The sequence below is a fragment of the Ctenopharyngodon idella genome, chromosome 23, assembly GCF_019924925.1.
Source record: "Ctenopharyngodon idella isolate HZGC_01 chromosome 23, HZGC01, whole genome shotgun sequence".
NCBI lineage: Eukaryota > Metazoa > Chordata > Actinopteri > Cypriniformes > Xenocyprididae > Ctenopharyngodon > Ctenopharyngodon idella.
In genome coordinates this window covers 24,676,478-24,696,489 of record NC_067242.1, presented here as the reverse complement: position 1 = coordinate 24,696,489, position 20,012 = coordinate 24,676,478, and the positions used below count along the sequence as shown (strand labels likewise).

General features: G+C 35.6%; 1 protein-coding gene across 10 annotated transcripts in view; it reads left to right on the top strand.

Moving 5' to 3' along the window:
- Window positions 1–1,390: 1,390 nt before the first annotated feature.
- kmt2ca (lysine (K)-specific methyltransferase 2Ca) overlaps window positions 1,391–20,012 on the top strand; it is a 151,719-nt gene continuing 133,097 nt past the window's right edge. For 3 of the 10 annotated variants that reach the window (XM_051883028.1, XM_051883020.1, XM_051883021.1), the window contains exon 1: window positions 1,394–1,761. The gene's annotated coding sequence lies outside the window, so the exon portion shown is untranslated. Of the gene's footprint in view, window positions 1,762–20,012 lie in introns of all 10 variants that reach the window. The other 7 variants (XM_051883025.1, XM_051883019.1, XM_051883026.1 and 4 more) reach the window with 5 other exon arrangements.

Sequence of the window (20,012 nt, the reverse complement as noted above, 5' to 3'; positions counted from 1 at the left end):
TATTTTTTCCTTTTTAAATTACATTTTAGGGGCAGAACATGTTAATCTATAAAGATTCTGTATTGTAAATTTACCCCTTAAAAATTCTGAAGTATTTGTTACTGAAAATAATTAATTTTATTACTTGTTAAACACTGAGGACACCCTTTTGTAACCAGTCCCATGCGCTAGCTCTCTCACACACAGCATGGATCATTCAGAAAGCGGGAAAGAGGAAACGTGTTGAAGCAGAGTGATGAAAGCATCAGTGAGACACTGTCTTTCAAACACTGGTGCTTCTTTCAGACCAAGGAGCTCATTTCCTCTTGCACCTGGACTGCTTTGGACATCTTCCCTAGAATCCTTGACCTTTAATGAGCCTCTTTTTTTATTAGGAGAAAAGAACACAGAATTACTGATGTACTTATATAAAACACTGCTTTTATGTGTTTTATTCCTTTATTGTGGGGTTTATTTTCTTTAGTTACAACAAAAATTGAAAATAATTGAGGACAAATTATCAACTGATATGTAAATGGAATACTGTGCGTTTATCTGTTGAATTTGTCTACATTGCTGCTAGGAATATTCTTTAATTATAATGACAGCATAAACTGAATAAAATGACAGAATGCATGGATTAGCTAATTATGTTCATTATAAAAGAGAAAAGGTATATGTCTGCTTAAAGAAAATAGCTGATCTGGAAACTGATGAGCTTGTGATTATTACTGCCCGGTATTTAAAAATCATAAATATGTGGAATCTGTGCATTTAAATGTCTTGTTTTCCCAATTCCCCTTAATATTATTCTTTAGTAGATGTATATATCTTAGTGTGATTATTTTATTTTTTTAATTTACTTTCAGTATGTATTCAGAATAGTGTGTATAGCACATATAGTGTAATATTGGTGGGGTGATACAGAATAATGGAAATTAAAAAATACAGCCTCATATGTCAGTCAAAAATGCGACTGTAACTTAAAGCATTTTACACAATATATGCAACCTATTAACAAAGAAAGTAAAGGGTTTACTTTGTAAAAAGAAGAAAAAAAAACACCTTATATTACACATTAGTAGTAGGCTACTAACATTTGGTAATTTGTGATGTTCTAAAATGCATAATTTTCAGACATTTAAGAAACGTCAGTTAAGAACTGAAAATATTTGTTTTTGTTGTTTTTTTGCGATAGGAAATGATAAAAGGGTCTGAGTGAAGTAATACTGCCCTTTCTATGCTGATAGGCGACATGGACTCAATCCAGCTCGATTTCCAGAATCTACTTCCGCGTTTTACCGCCCACCGCTGACGACTGAGAAGACTTTTTACCTTGAGTATGTCCTCATGTATTACTCCGCAGGGTCAGTGAGACTTTTTAAAAATATCTCCTTGCAGTTTTTAACAGAAATAACTTGCATGTTTAGCACATCACACATCATATATTCGGTTTATAGATGTTCTGTACGAGTTGTGCGCGCTTTAAAGCGGTAACACTGTCTTAAACGTTAAATTGGGTCTATTTGTCCGTTGCCGTGACAGGCAGTGTTTCGGTCTCTCTTAAACATGGCCACCATGATGGAGTAAACGCTACAACTTTAAAATTCATATAATCGAGGAAAACTATGCTTCTTTCACCCAAATGAGGAATGTTTCGACCTGAAATATCGTACCAAACGCTTAATCCACATGAGAGCTTTGGGAAAAGTTTCTTCTTGGATTACATTCTGAATTAAGTTGGCTGGAAGCTGGAAAGGAAAAAAGAATTGCATCAATTCCGTAAGCATTCGCTACTCTTCATCATTCCATTCGCTTTCCGCCGTGATTATTTGTTTATATGTTGGTGTTTATAGTTTATGTTTTTGTAAAAGGCGCGCTATTTTGATGTTTGAAGTGAAAAACAAGTGTTGTTTTGGTTTTCATTGGAAAGTGGCGATAGTTGCAGCCTGTGTGAGTGTGAAGAGTAACATTGAAACATTCTAATGACAGATTGTTATAAAGTCTGTGAGCGCGCATATATCATTCCGCGGCTTTACGTCTTTAATTTGACCGAGGTCTTTAACTAATGACAGATAACTCCCTCACCCTTAGAATAAACGCAAGTATTACATTTCATACGGGACTTTAAAGAACAACGAGGAAGTAACGAGAAAAATATCAATCTGGGTTATAGAATAAGTTTGTATGCCGATGGTTTCAGTTGAGAAAGTGTTGACGACGCTGTTTAGTAAACGTCACACCGACGTTTGGTGGCAGAAAGTTGTTTTGTTTTCACATGGGTCCAGCCATCTTACTCGAGTCAATATAAGAGCTGCTAAACTAACTAGTTTCCTTCAGTCCTGGCTACTTTATCCCCAAGGCTAACCTGCTGCTTTAACATGTTGACTGTATAACTGAGGATTCGAACTTCCTCAGTTGTGCGAGCTTTTATCAAGTTAGTACGAAGTACTACAGATATGCTTTTCCAGCTGTAAAGGGTTAGCCTAGTTGACATGACATGTCACGCAGTGACAGCAGTGTGACGTGTTACACGGCGTCTAAAACTATTATTTTCTGTGTAATACTTGTATAATTTTTGAGCTCATATTATTTAAGGGGCTACGTGGTATTTTCTTCTTCTTTAGTTTTAAACCTGTCTTTGTCTCACAACAGGACTATTCCTGAACAGCAAAATTATTATAAATAAATAAATGAAATGTGAAAAACTTAAAGTATGTTAAAAGTTACAGCATTTTAAATGTGACCCTGGACCACAAAACCAGTCACAAGGGTCATTTTTTTTTTTTTTTTAATTGAGATTTATACATCATCTGAAAGTTGAATAAATAAGCTTTCCAGTGATGTATGGTTTGTTAGGATAGGAGATTATTTGTAAATCTGGATTCTAAGAGTGCAAAAAAAAATCAAAATATTGAGAACATCGCCTTTAAAGTTGTCCAAATTAAGTCCTTAGCAACGCATATCCACTCACAAACATAAACTTTTGATATATTTACGGTAGGAAATTTACAATGTCTTCACGGAACATGATTTTTACTTAATATCCTAATGATTTTTGGCATAAGAGAAAAATTGATAATTTTGACTCATATAATGTGTTATCGGCTATTGCTACAAATACAAAAACTAGTTTTGTGGTCCAAGGTCACAAATAGGCTACACAGTCATGTTCAATCAGATATGTTCGAACAACGAATTGTATTGCAATGCTTAGTAAATAATGTTGTATTGTCATCCACCCAAAGACACTTGGACTATGTTTGGAATAGCAAAATAACTGTTTTACGGGGGGGGGGGGGGGGGGGGGGTTATATAAATCAGTGTCTCACTGATTTATATAAATGCTATAAAATTCTATAAATATACAGTAAAAATATAAACACATCTTACAATTCAAAATTGTAATTTAGGGGAAAAAAAAAAAATAATAATAAAAAAAAATTGCACAGGCCTTGCTGCTCTGTTAACATATACTAAAAGCCACCATAATAACACAAGGGGGAAAGAAAAAGCACATGAAGTTTATCAAAAGTAGCTTTTCAACAGGCTGGGGTAAATACTAAAAAATTGAAGGTGCATATAGTGTCATGCACACGAATACAAACACTATCATGGTAACACATATGACTCTTAAATAATGCAATAAACATTAATTTAACAACATAAAATGTAACAGAAAACCCTAATGTACACAACTGAAAAAGAAAAGAAACATTTATTAAAATGGAGGGGAAAAAACATAAAATGTGAGGTGTCACACAGGGAATTTTGGGAATGTCAGTTTATGGCTTTTCATTATAAGATTTTTTATTTTATTTTTTTTAACTTCCAAAAATGGTACATTTAACAGTATTTTACTGTAAAATTACATGAAGTTTAAGTTTAGATATATTAGTTTTCCCCATATATGGTAAGTGAAGTTACTGTAAACCAGTGAACAGTTTTTTTGTATTTTGTATAGTTTTTTTACAGTTAAAATTAGTAATTTTTACAGTGTACTTTTTTTCTGCAGTATATATGTATACTGTGCACGGTATTCACATTTTCTGTATCAAAGGAGTACCTAGCATACACATTTTGGCAGAGCACAATATGTGCAAAATTGTGCAGAATGCACCTTTCATTTCCCGTGTGATTTTAATTTTTTCTTCACTCATTATTTGACCAGATGACCGACAGTTAAAACAGATATTTACACAAAAAAATACAAGCTAGTAATTTTTTTTTCTTTCTTTTTTTAAATGATAAATGGGCACCACTTCCTACCTTATGCAAAATGATTATTGAAATATAAACAGTAGAAAATATATTAAGCAGTATGCATAATATACTGCACACACAGTATTTAGTAAGCTTTTTCAATTCTGAACATTGCCTTTCTGCTGCTTCTGCAGCTCTGCTGAATGATTCTCATAATAGTAGGAGACCAATTTTCACTTTAAGTGGTTTAATGAGACACAGGAGAATTGGTTGAGTTCAGTTGCATCAATGGCAGCCTCTCCAGAGGAGTTCAGATCTGACCTATTCATCACAATTCACCACAGCGAAGCAGCTCGGCCTTACAAAGAATCTGCTCACATGCAAACACTCTGTTTAGGAAAATGGACTGAAAAGCAAAAGTTGTAAATAACCTCCCAGTTTTTGTTCTTAAGTTACTGCTGAATCAAAAAGGTGTTTTTGTTTGTATTTATTGTCACATGACTGTTTTGCTGACCGCGAGAATGACGGTCACATTTTCTGCAGTGATACAGCCAATGTTGTTTTCATAAGCAAGTCCCACGGTACCTGGATGTAGTCTGGTGTTACACGCGTTCAGTGATCATTGACACCAAAAGCCCTTTGGTTTGTGCTACTTAATGTCCAGTCCCTCACTTGGGCCTGTGCTGTCGTTTCAAGTTGCCATTTCGTCACATTCGTCTCAGTGAGAAGTTACCGAGACTAGTATCTGGTGAAGGATTGACTTGCCCTAGCATGCTCAGTTTACTGTCATCTACCAGTGATACCTGGAACGAAGTCTGAATTCAGTAGAGCTGTGTTTGATGTGGCAGGAATTCTGTCACTGATTCTTATAGTTCTTCATTGTGTAGTCCAACAATGCTGCTCTTTATTTAAATCTTTAATAGTCATGCATTATTTTAAATATAAAGGCTTTAATGTAGCTGGATTGCTGTATAAATATTGACCACGGGGAAAAAAAAAAAAAAAATGACACAATGGCATTCCATTGTGAGTTCGGTATAATTTATTGCTTTATATGTGGGAATTTGTACTGACCGCTTACTGACACAGCCCTCCGTAAGTTCTGATATGATAAAGTCCATAATCTGATTGTGAATGTATTAACGTACGTGCGTGTGATAGAAGTCTTGTCCTCCTTATGTCACCCTATAGCTGTCTTGTACATGAATCTAATATATGGACTAAAACAGATGGTCATATCATTAACACTGTAATCATGACACACTTCTCAGCAAATATATGACATTGAGTCCCAAGTTGCTCTGTTGCGTATTTAATCATTTGAAAAATTTGATGTCACACTGCAGGCCTTATTAAAAAAAAAAAAGCAGGAAATAAATTTTACAGGTTCAGTAAAAGCTAAACACAATCAGCAGCTAAGCTCAATCAGAAAACTTTTCTGTCCTTGTTATTTAATAAATAAATTAATAAATAAGTAAATTAATAAAAATTACAATTAAAATAAGGCACTTACAATGGAAGTGGCATTTTAATAGTGTAGCCACAATATATGAACATTCATGTTAAAATGATTTTAGTGTGGAAAGATCACTTCCTAACCTTTTGTGTGTAAAGTTATATCCTAATTACAACCTTTTTTAAATTGAAATAATAATGAAAGGAATGTTTGTGGTAATCAACATTATGCTTGAAGCACAAATGCTGTTGTTTGAGCTTGACTTGTATTGAACCCAGAATATTCCTTTAAAAGAAATTATTTACCCAAAAATTTAAGTCATTTATTCATCTATTCACACTTCCATTTATATTGCACATGTTGAATGGACCATTTTTATTGTTCTCTTTTGGGGGGTTGATGGTATTAGACACTATTTACATTTTCTTTTATTAAAAACAAGACATGCATTCTGTCTAACATCACGTGTTTCATATAGGGCTGGGACGAAACATCGATTCTCGATCGATACAATGAATCTGGATTGATCCTGATATTTTCTCTCTGTAATCGAATTCTGAGCTTAGTTTTAACAGCAGATGGTGCTCTAGACTAGTTTAACCGCATGCTCTCAAACGCTCACGAAGACGACTGCTGGACAGCACTCGTGCGTTAGGCTGAGTCATGTAAGTGGTTGTATATACTTGCATCTCGGCTCAGAATGTTTTTATGATGCGAGATTTGTAATTCGCTTTAACCTTTTCGAACTTTATGAATGATTATTTTTGGTTTAAGTGGTGTGTGTAAAGGAACTGGAAGCAGGCAGTGTACGAGTGTTTATAAGGCACGTATAGTAGTACCATCTGCTGTTTAAAAACTAAGCTCAGAATTGATTCAAGAGAGAATCGTGATACATCGGAAAATATCAGAATCACTCTAGAGTCTTTGTATCGCGAATCGAGATTTGATGTAATTGTCCCAGCCCTAGTTTGTAAGCTTGTAGCTTGTCCCGTTCATAAGCCTGCAACATTAATATCAAGAGACAGAAAACATTTTTTTTAGAGCACACAGGGTTATTACATTAATGTGAAGTGTTGAGATGCATTGTGAATTCGAGAAATGAGGATAGGGAAATGTATGGAACAATACTGAGCAATACTGATGTATAATTCATAAAAACTGTTATCATAGTGAATGGGAGAAACTACCCAATGTGATAGTTTGCCAGGATTTGTGTTTTGCAGTTTTATAGTTGTGAGGTGTCGACGTCCTGCAGACATTTTCGCGTGGAAGTTCGGAAGCCCGGAAGCTCACTTCCGAGCCAGGCGTTTATCTTGCTTAACACATTTTGTCATTATTTGTTATATCCAGCAAAGTAACTCATCAGATTGAAGGGTGATTTCCACAAAACTGTATTTTTTGCAAGCTTTTTTCAAGGTAAATTTAGGTGTCTTTCCAAAAAAGTACACTCCAAAAGGACACCAAATAACTAAAGATATAATTCATAAATTTATTCACACCAAAGCACCCATGGGGGGAAAAAAAAAAAAAAAAAAAAAACTTTTCAGAATTCATAGTGTATATGTACTTTGCAACAGCAAACAGCTTGTTTGCGTTTTAGATGAGTAAAGTTGCGATACCGAACAGAACCACATGGAGGAAAAAAACAACCCTAAACCAACCGCCTTGACCTGACTGCATATACCTACTACAGTACACGGATCCATTCAGAATTACTAAACACCGGAACATACACATGACAGATAAAAACATTATCCTGAATGTTTGTGGAAACGATATAAACGTACTGAAATATGTCTGTGCAGAAATACAATCCTAATGCGATCAGTGCTTTGAGAGCGCACATACATGGTTTGTCTGCGCATCAATATAACGGACTCACGCGTGCTTACTGTACGACTCCTGTACATCAGCACAAATCATCTTTACCTTGATTCCAATCCTCATCCATCAAAACTTCACTAGCGAAACGCTGGTTTGCTTTATGCAGTCAAAAAAACATAGGTTGTGTATCATCTGGCCATATAGCGGTGGGATGTTTTGACATTCCGTTCAGTCTGTATTTCACACAGAAACAATCACAAAATATGACAGAGATCATGTTATAAAGTGAAACTCACACTGAATTCACTGAAAACGCAACGTGAGTCTCTGTTCCTCTCTGCCATCTCTGCCATCTCTGATGTAATCAGCCTGGTTTTCTTTACATTAGGTCTTCAATCCTGCTCCTGGGTGCCCACTGTCCTGAAGAGTTTAGCTCCAACCGTATTCAAACACACCTGAACCAGCTAATCAAGCTCTTCAGGATTGCTTGAAAATCACAAGCAGGTGTGCTGAAGCAGGTTGGATATAAACTTTGTAGAACAGTGGGTCTCTGGGAGCAGCGTTGAAGATATCTGATCAGAGTTTCCCAATTGTAAATGTGACTTTGCTTTGTCTTTTATGTGATCAGAACTGGTAATTACGATATTTCCGACTTCACTTGAAGGGAACATTAGCTCCAGACTGCCCTGACACACTACCTGGAAGTTTGAAGACCTTAGAATTTTTCGAAATCACCCTAATACCCACTATTCCCTACATTACTCCACTAATATAGTCCACTTGAAGGAGTGAATTTAGGACACTGAGTGTGCCGGAACTGCTGCCGCTTTTGCGTAGTTTGAGCTTGCTGTTTAATAATCATTTGAAACTTAGCAAACTGGCAGCTCCAGTAGTAATGAAAAGATGCATCTTTAACTCTGTCATGTATAAACCTTAATTAAACGATTTGATAATCAATTAAAAAGGAATTTATACCTGTATGATATTACACTACCCACATTGTACAAGCGGTTTGGAAAATCGATGGATGGATGGATGATTAAGCTGTGGGCACCATCTTCTGGTCAGACTCGGGAATTAATTCGGCACAACCCTCACAGTGCATTATGGGTACATTATGCATACATTCTCTAGCTGTTGAGTGTTCTTCAGTTGTACACGTTTTATTGCGGTGCATTATGGGATTGAATTAGTGCACTCGACAATGTCCACTATGGTTTTAGACACCACTACAAATGGCTGTCCCCTCAAACAGTGCTCTGTTTAAGGGTATGGGGCGGTTTCGGACACAGCCCTTGATTAGCTGGATCAGATATGTTCCATTAGGATTGGAGCTAAAATCAGCAGGATAATGGACCTTCAGAAGCAGGATTTGACCCGCTTTGTTGTAGGGTGTTTACTGTTGTTCTTTTTGTGATCAGTTGGCTATCCAATTGGTAAAAAGCATGTAACGTGAAAAGGTTTAAGCACCCATTTAATATTCTAGTGTTTAGATTCAGCTTGTGTCTCTCCTTTATTGTAAGTCTATGGAAATCTTTCTCTTTTTTTTTTTCCCTCTCCAGATGAAAATTGTAGGTCTGATTGCCTAGAAAGTTAGTTCACTTCTCAACATTGATGTCCGTTGCTCAAGTGGTGAAGTGCTTTTTAAGGTCAGGGGTTCAGTCAGATCAAACTAAGCAAGCAACACTACAAATGCATTCTGTGCCCCCCCCCTCCGGTTTCAGTGCTTTTGCCAAGGAAATTGGCCTTTTTGTGCTTTTATGACCATTTGTCACTTTTATTACTCCTTTCCACCAGTAAGCGTTGCTTTAATGTCTGTTTGCATATTGATCACATTGATCGAGCTTGATGCAGTTGACAGAGATCTTTAATTGATTAATTAATTACTGACAAAGTGGAAAGAGAGCGTTTAGTATATAGTCATGACTGGTTTTATTGTAATGAGAAGAAACTTTTTGAGTGTGTTGTGCTGATGGTGGGCCATTTTTAAAGTCGTAGTTCTGAGAACTGATAAGTATACATTTTACTGTTGATAGGTGTAATAAAGCGCCGACTAATTACACCATATCCAAATTGCCACCACAGTTTTATTGTTAGTGGAGAGATAAGTACAATGTTTCAACACTGATGCTTTCCAATAAAAATTCTAGGTAAGTAGTAGGAGTGGGAATCACCAGAGGGCCCATGTCAAAGGTGACATTATTCGGTCATGAAATATTATTATGAGCTGAGTCATATTTATATTAGAGTTACAACTTGGTTGCTAGATAATTCTTTTCATTGTGAAATAGCATACTCTACACAATAATGCAAGTTTGATTCAAAAGAGTGTCCAGTATCGCCAACTAGAGCTGTGGAATATCATTGTTTTTACAATGCATCACGATGCTGATGTGAACAATTCTGCATTGATGCATAAAAACAAAAGAATTGATTTAAAAAAAAAAAAGTGTGTCTCTCATGCATATTAATATACTGTTTTATTATAAATGAAGTAGGCTACTCTTCTTATATATTTATAAAAAATTTGCACGTCCTCCGGAAGCAGAGCATTTGCGTCTGTTTTGGTTTTTACAAAAAGAACATGCGTGAATGAAAAAATAAAGTTTGATTTTAAAAACAGTTAAGCAGCACAATAAGAAACGAAAAAGATTTCAATGCGTTACTCATGCTGAGGCCACGTGAAGTGCATGCACAGGAAAGCACCTCTCTCAGACAGCGGGCAAGTCCTGAATTCAGTTCTCTTTAACAGCGTACTATGCTTGAACGGTCAGATGCACACAGATTTATTCCAAAATATCTGTCTTGTCCAGTATTCACGTAACATTGTTGGTTTTGTCTTAAATAAATGTAAGCATTTGAGGTAAAAATCTGATGTGTAACAAATAGATCCGTGCAGTTGTTCTTAAAGTGACGGCGGCTTAATAAACCTGTCGCTGTCTATGTCATTAATCTTAATCAAGCAATAAAAGACAAAGAGGGAATCCCTCACTGTTCTTGACTGAATAACTTTTGTAGCTTTAATAATAAATGATTTATTATTTGTAATTAATACACTAAATACTTTGCAGTGTTTTTTTTTTTTTTTTGATTATTCAATTCCTGTATTATTTTCTACTGCTTGTTTCTTTATATTGTATTTGTTCTGTTTGTTATTTGCATCTTTGTTCTTATTTTTAATAACAAAGATATAATAACAAAAGAACTAGGCTATATTGTGATTATTAATATAGTAATTACTGGAGGAAAAGATGCATTGAGAATCGTTTTATAAGACAATTGCACCACCGGTGCATAAGGATACCAGTTATTGTAAAGATACCAGCGGTGGAGGTACTCATAAAAAACCAAAAAAGTTGCAGTTTTACTTGGATATTGGGACACTAGTTAATTACAAAGCTTTGTTTACAAAAGGAATAATAGTTTAGAAACTAAATGTTATTTCACAAATATGGAAACACTTAGATTTTTGCTGAATGAGAGGTAAGTGAGCCTATAAGTTTGGATTAAGCCATATGTCAGCTTTTTATTCTGTCTTGTGATCTGGCTGTATAAGCGTTTATTAGCGAATTTTACTGGTCACACCGTGCGTTCGTGTTTTGTGTTTTTCAGTCTTCATGTCTCCTCATATTTAACAAAGTTTGTATTCATTAGGCAAGGTAAGGAACCTTTATTTATTTGTATGCATTTCACACATGTCAGTAATTGAGTGTCTGAAGTTTGGTGCTGACACGACCGTCATAGTGACAACAGCCAATCGCATTACTTTCCGGTGTTGCATGAACGCAATTGGCTAGCGACTGCTCTAGGGTATTTGCATAAGGCGATCTGATTGGCTGATGCCTGCATTGGTTTAAAGTTTAATTACATTAAAAACATATACACAGTGTTGGGTGTAACGCGTTACTGTAATTAAATTACTTATCCACTGAAAAAGTAAAGTAAGGGATTACTGTTCATTTTTAGGTAATTTAATTATAGTTACTTATAATATACTTGCGTTACATACTGTAAATTAGTTCAACAGTTCAAATCAATATTAAATTTAAAATCTAAATTTGTCGTCTAAAGGTAAAAGTGAACGCTGCCTCTTTAAAATCGTTAGCTGTAGTGCAGTTGCGTGTGAGTTCGCAACTTCGCACCAGTTGGCTGCGTAGTCGCTGTCTGAAGATGTTGGCAAAAGCGAGTGGCTGTTTTGCAGAATGGAAATAATCCAATTACTTCACTTTTTGACACAGGTAGGCAAGAACATTACTGTAAAATGTAAGCTATGTCCTAGAGAGAAAACACTGCGCACGCTCTCTGAGAGACGGTCTTCAGTCAGTGCGCTCTCGACCAAAGCGCACACACACAACCGTCTCGCGAGTGTCAGATTTTCGCGGTTTATTACACACAAACGTTCAAATACACACAAAGTTATGTCAAAATGCCTGACTTGGCATATATTTGCGTTGGTTATGTGAATGTTTTTTTTAAATATTTTTACCGTGGTATCGACTTTGGTATCGAGTATTGTGCACTTTTGGTGGTATCGGTACCGACTACTAGATTTTTGGTATAGTGACTTCCCTATTTGTTACTAAAAAAATTTAAGTATTATAAAGTAAATAAAACTATTATAGTATATGTTTTAATAAAGTTAAAATGTTTTAAAAAGCTATAAAAGGCTAAACTATTCCATGTTTGACTAAATTATTAAAAGAGTTTCCTTTCTATTGTCTATCCGGTCAAGGTTTATAGGGATTTTAAGAAGTAATTAGTAAGTTACTTATTGAGTAATTAAATTACTTTTCAGACAGAGTAATTAGAAAAGTATTTTAAATACAATATTGATGATGTAATTAGTAATTAATTACTTTTTTGAAGTAACTTACCCAACACTGCATATACACTACCACTTCGTTGTAGCTTTTTTAGCGAAAAAAAAAAAAAAAAAAAAAAAGTTATTTTCTAAGTAATTGAAGTTCGAAGTTATTTTATAAATAAATATTGCGTTGCTAAGTTTATGTGCATACCCCCCTCATCACTGCTGGTGGATTGGCCCTATACCACTGTGGTGGTATAAAAATTGCCACCATCACAGCCCTACACTCACATGGGCATTACTGGACATTGTGGTACTCCACTAGACTTCACAGTCCAAAGCTGTGAAGTTGCTAATGACACACATTGGCTTAAGCTGGTAGATGGATGCTGGCTTTCTGGTTCTCTTTTGTGTACAATACAGTATGCTATATTTAGCAGCTTCATCCCTGGTGTTTGCACCTGTGTTATCTTGATTGCATTGCATAATCCACATAATAAACTCATGAAATGTTGCAGTTACCACTTGTATCCCATGGGTATGTTGCCATAAATGAGAACAACTGGAAAGAGATGCACGTTTTAATTAATATTTTCAATTAGTCAAACTTCAAACTGAATGATACTTCTACTTTCATTTAGGAGGTTGGGTGCACTCTAAAAAAAACACTGGGTTAAAAACAACCAAATTTGTTTATTTAATAACTTAAATCCACTAAACTTTTGTAAAATATTTTTATACCATTTTTAGCATGTAGGCTGTACGATATTGCCTAAATTTAAACTCGTTTAACAAGTCTTAGAAGTAAATAATTTACTTTTAAATGTTAATTTATGTGTAATCAACCAGTCTCTTTTACAGTGTTGCCAATTTAGCAATTTTGTCACTAGATTTAGTGACTTCCCCGCCCCTTTTGAGACTTTTTTTTTTTTTTTTTTTATAAAGTTTTAGGGACAAATCTAGCAACTTCTTGTACAAACCTTACCTAGATTCTTATTCTGCCCACTGATCTATATTCATTCTTATATAGATAAATGAATTTGCCATTATGATGTTCATTCTAGTGACATTTAGCTACCAGTGCTGGTTCTCGTGCCGGAGTTGGGCCCGTGTTTGGTGGGGAATTGCTAACTTCAGACAGCTGCCTGCGTTTCACTTATATCTGAAATATGCTGTGACTGACTCCATAGCCTGCCCATAAGCAAACCGTGCACAGTTAGAACATTTTTAACATCCAAAGTATTTAATTTTGTATCTTAACGCCAAAAAAAAAAAAAAAAAATGATGCAAGGCATCAGGCATTTCCATCATGTGAAAAGACAGATGCGACCCTCATTAAGATGACTCGCAGCAAAGTAACAATTTTGTAGATGAAATAAACATACACAAACCTGTATTTTAATGAAGAAACGCACAAATTAGGTGGCACTGAGAACTGCTTTCTCCTAAAGAGGATGCAAAAAGACTGCAATAAATGACTCAGCCGCTGGGTTGTGCCGTCTGACCCAAGAGCTGGGTAATACCACAACTACCCAACCACTGAAATAACTCAAAAAATGACTCATGCATACTCAACCTAGTGTTTGGATTGAAAAATATAACCCAGGATTTTTTTTTAGAGTGTAAGGACATATTCTACACCTGGCTATTGTGTGTATTGACTTGTAAGTTCCTGTGTACAGCTGGAATTGTCATCTATCTTGTGCGCACTAATAACAAGTAGTCGGTTCTAAAATAAGTGTGAAGTGGTCCAATGCACCTTGATAGCATGTCATTATTCTTTGCTGTCTAGGTACTGATTTAAATAAAAACAACTATACAGTTGTAAAATCTGGGAAAAGCAATTGGAAGAACCCTTGGAAGACAACTTCCTGAATCTTCCGTATGCTTGACATCAACACACATTGGGTGCTTTTCATTTCTTATTTTTGCATCCTTGTTTCCTTTCCTTGCGTCTTAGTTTTTTTTTTAGATAGACCTGTCCTCACTCATAGCTCCTCTGGAAGCTTCCTTGCTCCTCGTTCTTCGCTTTCTCGTAGTGCAGTTAGAGAATTAAGATGTCCTTCAAGATGGCCAACTTTGATCGGTTTCTGGGTCACAGGCTGGAGGATGGAGGAACGACTATTGAGATGCACCCCTTAACACACTAACACATTAAGGGATGGATGCCCTCCTCTTAATATAAATGTCAACCTGTCTTGGCTGACTAATTGTGATGTGATCACCTGAGACAGATGTTAATACCAGTTTAGCAGCACCTGTGGCATCTCTGGCCCTCTGGGATTTAAACTAGTTTAAAGCCAGGTGAAACACCAATGACATTCTCAACAACACTGATGTTGAAAACCTACATCAAGTACCAGTCATTAGAGTATTAGTAAACTGTATGCTTAATATCTGCTAACACTTAATTTTGATGCTCCTCCAACAGACATTCTACTGGCTATAAGTAACTTTACAAGTGTGTCAACTTATTCTACTAACCCGAACAGTCTAATACTCTAATGAGAGTTAGTTGACATATAATTGCAAATTAATGAGTTAGCTGGCATATAGTTGCGAAGTTAAGTCTACTTATAGTTAGTCCAATTAAAGACTACTAACATTCTACTATCGAAATGAAGTGTAACCTTTTGTTATTAAGCTATAGCGGTTTTTCTACATTTGTATTTATACTAAGTGTGTTTAGGCTACTGTTTTTCATAACCAATACCACAGAATCCACAAAGGTTCACCATGATAGTGAGGTTTTACCTGTGGTTGTTAACAAATGTACAATACTATGCCAGTTCAGTCCTAACTCAGTCAGTGTATGTGTGTATTTTAATAAGGTGATGTTAATTTTTACAGATGTTACTGTTTTTTTGTTTTTGTTTTTTTTTTTTTAATGGAAAATTTCCATCTGCATCCCAGTTTAAGCTACAGCTACTGTCAAATGTGCTTTTCCAAAAGACAAAACATGTAATATTATTAATGTAATATTATTAATAATACCCCCCAGAGCATGGAAAAAATTGGTAATGTAAAAGATGTCATGCGGACCCGGGAGCACACCGGTGTACCAAACCTGAGACTACCTGTAGTAGACTAGGAGGTGGTTTGAGTTCAGTTGCACTGGAGCTGTGGCACAATTTGCATGAATGTGAAAGCAACTCAGACTCGGGTGCGAGTGAAGTAATCTGCACATGCGTTTTAGCCAATGACAACAACTAATTCAACAAAATGCATATCAGGGATGACAGTGGTCATGATTTACCTTGGATTCGAACAAGAGTGAACATGCAGTGTAATCGTGCAGAGTGAGTGCAGTCAGAGAGGCAAATGAATGGCTTGCAATCCGCTGTCTCCTGAAAAGAATCTGTTTGCAAGCAGCAGAAAGCCACCTTTATGTGACTCACATATTAGTAAAGTGTTGTTCACTCTGCTGTGCGTAATAGCACAAAATTAATAATTTAAGAAACCACGTATATTGACCTGCGTTCTGTTTTCTGTCACACGCCGTCACTGCCGTGCTCGTTTGTGATGACGCAAGATGAACGAAAATCACGGAACAATCGCGCTTAGATTCGGGCCGCAGTAAACGTGCCCAGTGTTAAAGCCTACTAATTATTTCTTTAATTCCTATAGTGTTTCCAACATACTTCACCTTTGCTTTACAAAGTTCATATGTTGCAGTAATCTAACTCTCATGCATTTTTTTATTTTATTTTTTTCTCCTTCATTGCTTGCAGATACTCTGCTGCTGCACTTGTGTGCGCTCTCTAAACTGTCCAAAAACATCACGTAATTAATGAACATTTGAAAAATGGATTTTTGAAATGTGTGAATAGATTTGAATCGATACAATTTAGAATCACAATTCATATGTACAACTATTTTCACACACTCTATGCTATTGAAATAACATAGTGATGTTTTATTTTTATTTTATGCTTTTTTTTTTTTTTTTTTTTTTCTCTCAAGAAGTTTAACATTTTAGAAAGTGTAAATCTGGTGGGCTACACCAAGTCAAATACTAATTAAGTCCGAGCTGGAGAATTAAAATCTTAACCAATCAGTAAACATTTCAGCATGCCATAAATTAAATGGAAGCAAGTCTGAGATTCTAGAATAGAGCTGCTTTCTAAGGAATTTCCATGATGGACAGAAGTTGGACTGGCAAAGTCTGCATCTTTACTGTTGTCCGTCAATTATCATGCATTTGGATTTGGTCCACTGATTAATAATCAACATATGAGGGTGTCATACTTTGTTTTCCATGACTGCTCTTCCTCTGTAAATTGATTTATGCCGACTTTGGCTCATAACACTGTAAGAGTGTCCCATATAACAGTGAGGATTACACAAACAGTCTGAACGTTTTCTCTGAAGTTTTAACTGAATGAATATGAATATAATTTTAGAGGAATATGAGTAAAATGATGACACTCATCTTACTTGAGTTTTGATTCTAGATATATGTCTTCTAGAAAAACTGTTGTATTCTACATAGAGCTGTTCGCCCCCTCATGGGCACCAGCATGTTGACGTCACATGACTAGCCATGCCATTAAAGGATTAGTTCACTTTCAAATGAAAATTAGCCCAAGCTTTACTCACCCTCAAGCCATCCTAGGTGTATATGACTTTCTTCTTTCTAATTAACACAATTGGAGATATTTTAATAAACATCCTGACGCATCCAAGCTTTTTAATGGCAGTGAACAGGGGTCACGAGTATGAGCTGAAGATAGTGTCTCCATCCACATCCATCCATCCATCATAAACGTACTCCACACGGAAGGCGGTCTAGCAGAAGCTAGATATTTTACTTCATAACTTGTTAAATATGGATTTTTATTTTTATTTTTTTAACACAAATGCTTCGCTTCAGAAGGCCTTTATTAACCCCCCGGAGCCGTGTGGAGTACACGTTTATGATGGATGGATGTGGATGGAGACACTTTCTTTAGCTTCATACTCGTTGGTCACCATTATAAAGCTTGGATGCGTCAGGATATTTATTCATTTTTCTCCAATTGTGTTCATCAAAAAGAAGAAAGTCATATACACCTAGGATGGCTTGAGGGTGAGTAAAGCTTAGGGACATTTTCATTTGAAAGTGAACTAATCCTTTAATAACAATGTTTACTTAAAGGTACATTCTGTAACTTTGGCACTTGTGCTTTGGCTCTGTGTGACTGAGCATGAATATACCATTGACAATAGATAATGCTTTACAATGAACTCTGTTAAGAGAGCTACATGTATGGCAATTTTATCTGTTCAATAAAATACCTTACTTACCTGTTGAGTAATAAAAACACTATCTCCGCGTCACTTTTACAACATTTCAAATACCTCAGTACTCGCTATTTCTAAAAACAAAGCCAATGTTGATTCTCGTTTTATTACAAGCTCTGTTGCATTCTCTTTTTGTCAGAAGACTCTCCTCTGTTCGCCGTTTTTTTTTTTTTTTTTAATGGGTGATTTTCCGGAGGTTCGAGGTTTAGCGTAATCCATGCCAACCTTTCTCGCTCGTTGTGACACCTAACTTTTGCTATCGGTAAAAATGGTAAAATTTCCAGGTCTGTTGTAGTTACGAAGTAAACTATTTGCGAAATAATAATAATATTTTGTTTTTTAAATATGCACACATTCACTCTTATTTGTATGTCTAATATGTAAAAAAAAATACAAAATGTTTCTTGTCTTGCCAAATTCAGTTATGAATGAATCATGTAAATAATGGCATATTTTCAATTCAAAATGGTGACATTTCATAAAAATGTTGTAGTTTGCATCACTGGATATTACTGTTGGTCACTGAACATTTCTTTCATAAAACAGAGTGTTGTAAGATGCAATGCAGTTAAACATTTAATATTTGACAACTTTCACTGTTAACTAAATCGTTGTGTTGGAATTTGCAGTAAGCCCCGATGATTTTGATTTGATTGGCCATCTCACTCATTCTGACAGTGACGAGCGCTGAGGCAGACCAGCCTAAAAATGTTACATTCAAAACTTTTAGTCATCCTAACAGTGTGTAATAGAGTACAGCAGAGCAGCATTAAGAATATCAAATATTGTGGGGGACAATTTGGCCATTTCTAGTTATTGGGGGGGACTTGTCTCCCTCAATGTCTATGGTGGTTACGGCCCTGCGTCAATGCAAAAATCATTGTAGTGATTTTAAGAAATACCACTTTCTTACATAAGTGATATTGATTTTATGCAATAGTTCTTTAAACAAGAATGTTCATATTAATAGCAATAGTTTAATTTTAAAGTAGTTTAATTTAATAGTTTTAATAGTTAAATTTTTTTTTATATATATATATATATATATATAAACACGATTCATTAACGGTATTCGCTGTAGATTTTACTCCAACTCTCTGTTTACAATATGGCAGTAAGGAGGCAGTCTAGGCCTCCTGAAAGGCCCTGTTCTGAAAGACTTGAAGTGTTTGCTGTTGTCATTTGGTCTTTCTTGTGTAGATTAACAGCACTGTTTCCTCTAAGCCTGCAGAATACTGAAGTCACTCGCTGCAAAACCGATGTTGCTCGCCTAGTCTTGTTTTTCTACAGCCAAGCCAATACTGGCTCAGATAAGAGTGCAAGACGGACTGAATCATAGCAAGGCATCTCTCATCTGATTGGCTGGAGTTCTCTAAACAACCACAGCGAGAGGAGGCCTGTGCCCGACCAGAGCCTCTTAGATTCTAGAGAGTGGGGGAACAGAGCATAAACAACCCTGTATTCATTTTTGTCACATACTTGATAATATTGCTGTGCTGATACCAAACACTATTCAGCTGTTTTGTAGGGCAAGTTTTACTCTTATTATTGTTCATATCTGTTTGGTGCATCATTTAGCTGAAAACTGAAAATAAATTCGTTAATAATCCATCACACACAGTGTACACAGGTTTTTATGCAGGCTACAAATGCACATTCACAAGATCTCACAGATGGATTTGCCAAAGTTTGCTAGGTTTGTGAAATTAGGTTATTTATTAGATATTCAAAGACTTGTTTAAATGACATAAATGTGTATTTTATGAATTCTGAGGGTAGATGACAAAGTACTATATTGTTTGTCTTTCTATTACTAATAATAGAAAAGCAAACACTTTTAATAGTGTTTAGATAATAGTTTGTCTTCTACCATTTACTTTATTTGTTTAACAATGTTTTAGACAGAACTTTTAAACAGACTATAAACTTTGGTGTTCTTAGCATTTTTAAAATATAAGTCCTACTCTGAACCGGCAATAGCACTAGCTTCTGTTTCATCAGGTTCATGCTGGTGGAAAAGGGGTATGTGTGACCCAAAAGTAAACTGAGTCAAAAAATTCCCACTTCTGATTGCAGTCGGGTTTTTTTTTTTTTGTTTTTTTTTTCCTTGTGAATTTTTTTTTTTTTGGTTCACTGTAATTGTAGTAGGGTCTACAAATATTGAATAATTTTTTCTTTCAACTCTCAAGCCTTCATTTGGTGGAAAACTGAATAAATATGGTGTAGTGTCTTTTAGTGTCTCTTTTCGTTTTTGCTGAGTGTGTTATTTTGCTTGTACATTGGCTGTTTAGGCCTGTCGTAGACAGATGACTCTCAAAGCTTTTCGTATTCTTCATATTCTGTGTGGTGGTTAGTTCACAGCAGTGACAGAAATTAATTATTCATTAAAGGGTTAGTTCACCCAAAAATGAAAATTATGTCATTAATTACTCACCCTCATGTCGTTCCACACCTGTAAGACCT